Genomic DNA, 5,192 nt, shown 5'->3' with positions numbered 1-5,192 from the left:
GGTGGTCTGGCGGTGAGGACCAGGGTCTGCAGTCTGGGGAGCCCTTCCCGCAGGAATCCCGGCTCCAGGAAATGCGAAGCTTCCTCAGAACCAGAGACACCCGGGGCCCTGGCGCCCCAGGAGGTGGCCAGTGACACGGCTCCATCTTACAGATGAGGAAATGAGATTCAGATGGGGAAGCGACTTCCTCAAAATCACTAAGTAGAATTTGTCAGCGCTGGGTTTCATTCCTGATTCGCTCACATGCTCGTCAGCCCCAGGCAGGAGGGGAAACTCCCAGGGCCAGAGTGGGAAAAAGCAGCTTCTAGAAGCGGCTGAGCTAGTCAGGAGAAGTAGGTGACTGAGCACGGAGGAGGCGGAGATGCTGCACGGCAGCTGGGAGGAGAGCGGCTCGTGCAAAGGTCAGAGGACGGGACAGGCAAGGCCCCACCCGCGGGGCCACCAGCCTGGGGCTGAGGAGCTGAAGCAGGGGAGCTTGGAAGGGGAGGACCAGGGATTCGCCTTTTATCCTTTCCTTAGAAGGGAGCCTCTGGAGTATCCCTGGGAGGGGAGGGTGGCGTGATGGAGGTCGTCTCGGAAGGGACAGTCCCACCAGTGCTGTCACAGTCACTGAAAAATAAGGTCACAGGGGAAGGAAGGAGAGATCAGGAGCCGGGAAGGAAAGAGGGAAGGAAGGGAGGGAGTTAGTTCAGGTAATCAGAATATGCCACCCTCAAAAATATGCCACTTTGACATAAAGATTATTTTGAGCTGAACGCAAGGGAAGCAGCAACACAGGAAAAACTCTCTGCCACCACCTCCCCCCTTATCTTTCTGTCTAAAAGCGGGGCATGAATTTCCCTTCATAAAGGTGACATGAGTTCTCCTTGTGAGGTACCCCACCTCCCCACCTCCCACTCATACCAGGAGGAGGAGGACCACCTTCATCAGCAGAGATCGAGGTGAGTCTGCAAAAACAAACCTGACTGAAATGACCCTTATCTTCCATCAGCTTCCCCCGGATATATTTACCTTCCCGCAGTTTACCACCCTTAGTAGCCCCAACTCCTTTTTTTGTCTAGTTCACTTCACCAACATTTATTGTCCTGTGTTAAAATGGTGGATAAGCCCCCCAAGTCTAACCACTTCTTTGGGTTTTCACTTTTTTTCCTGTGAAGCCCCCACACACGTAAAAATATTAGCATCAATGAAGGAACATAGGCCTTTTTCTCCTGTTAATCTGTCTTTGTCAGTTTAATTTGCAGGCGGCACGAACAGCACATAAGAGGGTAAAGGAAAAGTGTTTTCCTTCCCTACTGAGGGAAGGAAGGGGGTGGGGGAGGGAGGAGGGAGGGAGAGAGGGAAGGAAAGAAAGGCTTGCTGACTGGGGACTGGCAACAGATAATTGCTTTCCTTCCAGTCTGACAATAAATAAGATGGGAGGAATTGACAATAAATAAGGTGGGAGGAATTGACAAGCCCAGGAGAGCAGAGGCTGACTTGGCTCCTTACAGGCCCATCAGCTTCTCCATTCTTTATTGATCCAAGGAAATGCGATTAAAAATCATCATCTCCAGGAGAGGAAATATCCTTTTTACTTCGTTCTGTACTTGGAAGTCATTTGTTTTCTAACGATATTAAATTCCACCTCTGGCATTTATACACATCTAATTTCAAAAGGCAGAAACAGGGAGAAAGCCAAATATTTTAAGGCTCTTGGGTTCATTTTGGAAAACCGTTAGTGCTTCCAGGGCCAAAGAATTCTACCAGTTGAAATGAAATTTACCTTTGCAACCAAAACTTATAAAGCTACATTCCTCCAGTGTTAAAAGTGTGTTCCTCTCAACCTTTGAAAAAGATCCAAGAAATAATCCACTTGAGCGGAGGGCAGGGGGCGGGAGGACACTTTTACTGTAAACCCTTTTATACTTCTGGATTGTTATTCCCTGAGAATGTCTTATCTATTTTTTTTATTTTTTTACTAGTTTATTTTATTAAGAAAAATTAAAAAAAAAAAAATGTTGGCACACCGTGGCGTGCAGGATCTTAGTTCCCCAACCAAAGATAGAACCCATGCCCTGTGCAGTGGGAGCACAGATTCCTAACCGCTGGACCACCAGGGAATTCTCCTCTATTTTTAAAAATTAAGCACATAAATAAAATAAAAACACAACTTAAAGAAGCTAACGTCCTGGGTCTTCTCAAGGGTTTGAATGCTATCTTCTGGGCGTTAGAAATAAAATTTGTAGGGACTTCCCTGGTGGTCCAGTGGCTAAGACTCCTCATTCCCAATGCAGGGGGCCTGGGTTCGAGCCCTGGTCGGGGAACTAGATCCCGCATGCTGCAACTAAGACCCAGAGCAGCCAAAATAAATTTTAAAATAAATTAAAAAATAAAAAATAAAATTTGTAGTAGAACAAGCCTGGGATCAGCTCAGGTTCAAGCTTGGTTCCTGCAGTTCCACAAGCCAGGTGACCTTGAGGGGAAAAAAAAAAAATCACTTAAAGTTCCTGAGCCTCAGTTATCTTATCTATAAAATGGGGATAATTATCTCTACCTCCCAGGGGTATGTTAAGATAAAAAATGAGATAAAGTATGTTGTTGCAAAAGAGGTTCGAAATATAATAAGGCACCAAAGAAATGTGAGCTCCTATAATCAATTATATAAAGTTTTTCTATGAATTCTTGGATCACTAAACCCAGTGGGAATGAGGTGTCCCCCCCCCCACCCCAGTCATGCTATTCCCTCTGCACCTTGTTAACCCCTCCTCACCCTGTAGATCTCAGCTCAGGCACAACCTGGCTGCCTGGTCCCTCACCTCCCACCACTCTTCTTGGGCCCCCTCGGCTCCAGCCACACTCTGCTCTGTGCTGTCCCTCAAACAGGTCAAGTACAATCCAAACCTGGGTCTTTGCACCTGCTGTTCCCTCTTCCTGGGATGCTCCCCCCACCCATAGTCACTTCACTACTTATTGTAAGCATGTATTTCTTAGATTTTTTTTTTTTAATTAAAAACCAAACACGAACCCTTCTTTAGCTAAAAAAGTAGATTAAAATCTGTCGCCATTGGTCCTGGCTTTTGATCTATGGCTGTCAAAGAAAGACGCGCTGGGAACCTGGTTTGTTTTTCTGATTTGCAACCTGTCAGGAGGTCCCTGCCCTGAGGCTCTGTGCCTGGTTCTGTATGTCCCCATTAGGCAGCTTCCTAGTTCCTCCAGTGCTTCACCTTCTATCTTACCATTCTTCATGCCCCCAGACTCACACACACCTGGAGGCATCCCACATGAATGTCCCATGCCACCCTACTTCTAGAGGCAGAAGTCATACCCAGGAGGACCCCAAGTAACCGGTGGCTGCCCCAGTAAAGAGAGAAACTCCTGAATTCTAACAAACCTGGGCCTCCATCTTGGCTTGACAATTACCAGCTGGGGTCTTTGGTCAAGATGCAGCCCTTTTCAGGACCTCAGTCTCTGTGTAATGAGGATTCCTCCCTCCCAGGATCCCATGAGATGAGGTATGTGAGGCACCTGGCAGTGTGTGATGGCTGTGATGGTTATCAGGACACAGAGAATGAACCTTAAATGGTGGAATGTCAGGAATTGGAAGGGGCGATTGGGAAGATACAGGGGGTGGATGGGCATTCTTGGGTCATCTCAAATCATAACCGTAGGCAAAAACCAAGGTACCCAAGAATCCAGTCCTTTGTCTCTTTTTGCACAGAAGTGGGGGGCATGACCTCCATTTTGTTTTCTGGCCTCGCGTTGCAGCACATGGGATCCTACCGGCGCCCCCTGCAGTGAAGCTCGGAGTCTTAACCCACTGACCGCCAGGGAAGTTCCTCATTTTGAATGCCCACTATGGCAACTGGTCTCTCCCCATGCTGTACACTGCACTTGCTGGGGTCCTGGACAAAACTGAACGGCTGCCTTGACGATGGATCATTTTTAGAGGATGTCAATGCTTTCATCCAGACTGGAGTTGATTATAACTACGGCTTTCTTCTTTCTGTAAAGTGGGGCTCTCCATCTTGAAGAGTCCTGGCTTTGTTGAGTGTCGGTACTGGAACTCTCCCTAAAAGAGACTCTGCTGCTGTCTTACTGTGTGACCTGAGGAGGTCCCTTCCCCTGGACTCCAGATGCCCCGTCTGTACAGTGACCCCATGGAGTGGGACGGTCTCCCCAGGCCCTCTCTGCTCTAGCATTCTGCCTATGGAGCGTTTATGAGTCAAGGCAATACCTTCTCTGAATTTGCCAGCCATTATTACTAGTTATGTGATCTTGAGCAAGTGATGTCACCTCTGTGCCTTAGCTGCCTCATCTGCAAAATGTGAGTAATAATTTACTAAAGAGTGTAGAACAGAGCCCGGCATGAAGTAGATACTATATGTGAGTTGATACCCTCATCACCACCGCTAATACCATCATCATCATTATCACCAGCATCACTGCCATCACCATTATCACCATCAGCATCAGCATCAACATCACCATCATCACCATCACCATGATCACCATCAGCATCAGCATCATCAGCATCACCATTATCAACATCATCTTCATCATCCAGCCTCATTAGACTGTTGGTTGGTATGCATGGTGTGAGGAAAATTGCTCAGAACAGGATACAGAGACACCTGGGTACAAGACCTTGCTTAAGCAAAGTTTCTGCGTCTTCCACAGCCTCAATCCTTTCTTCCTAAGGTGAGGGGATTGGGTCTGACAGTTGGGGCAAAGGGTGTACCCTGTGGCCAAAGATTAGATCCTTTTCTCGTCCTTCTAGCTTTCCAACCAAATTCTTCAAACTTTGGGTTCCAGGACAAATTTTATTTTATTTATTTATTTTTTTCCAGGATGTCATCAGCATCTGGCCCTACCCTCAGCTAAAAGCAGTCAGGTTGATCTGAACAAAAAAAGGTTTGGCGGGCTTCCCTGGTGGCGCAGTGGTTGGGAGTCCGCCTGCCGATGCAGGAGACACGGGTTCGTGCCCTGGTCCGGGAAGATCCCACGTGCCGCGGAGCGGCTAAGCCCGTGAGCCATGGCCGCTGGGCCTGTGCGTCCGGAGCCTGTGCCCCGCAACGGGAGAGGCCAGAACAGTGAGAAGCCTGCATACCGCAAAAAAAAAAAAAAAAAAAAAAAAAAAAAAAAAAAGGTTTGGCGAAGTGTCTACCAGCAGACTAATGGATAAAGAAGATGTAGTGTGTGTGTGTGTGTGT

At 47.7% G+C, this 5,192-nt stretch overlaps 1 long non-coding RNA gene across 1 annotated transcript; it reads left to right on the top strand.

Annotated features, from left to right (window-relative positions):
- The first annotated feature begins 318 nt into the window (after nucleotides 1-318).
- On the top strand, nucleotides 319-4,723 carry LOC136794723 (uncharacterized). Its single transcript, XR_010841870.1, has 3 exons — nucleotides 319-401; nucleotides 851-941; nucleotides 3,748-4,723. It is a non-coding gene; the product is annotated as an uncharacterized lncRNA (long non-coding RNA).
- Nucleotides 4,724-5,192: the final 469 nt, after the last annotated feature.

This window comes from Kogia breviceps, chromosome 8 (assembly GCF_026419965.1).
Source record: "Kogia breviceps isolate mKogBre1 chromosome 8, mKogBre1 haplotype 1, whole genome shotgun sequence".
Classification (NCBI taxonomy): Eukaryota; Metazoa; Chordata; class Mammalia; order Artiodactyla; family Physeteridae; genus Kogia; species Kogia breviceps.
The sequence above is the reverse complement of the archived record's forward strand: the minus strand, read 5'-3'. Positions and strand labels throughout refer to the sequence as shown.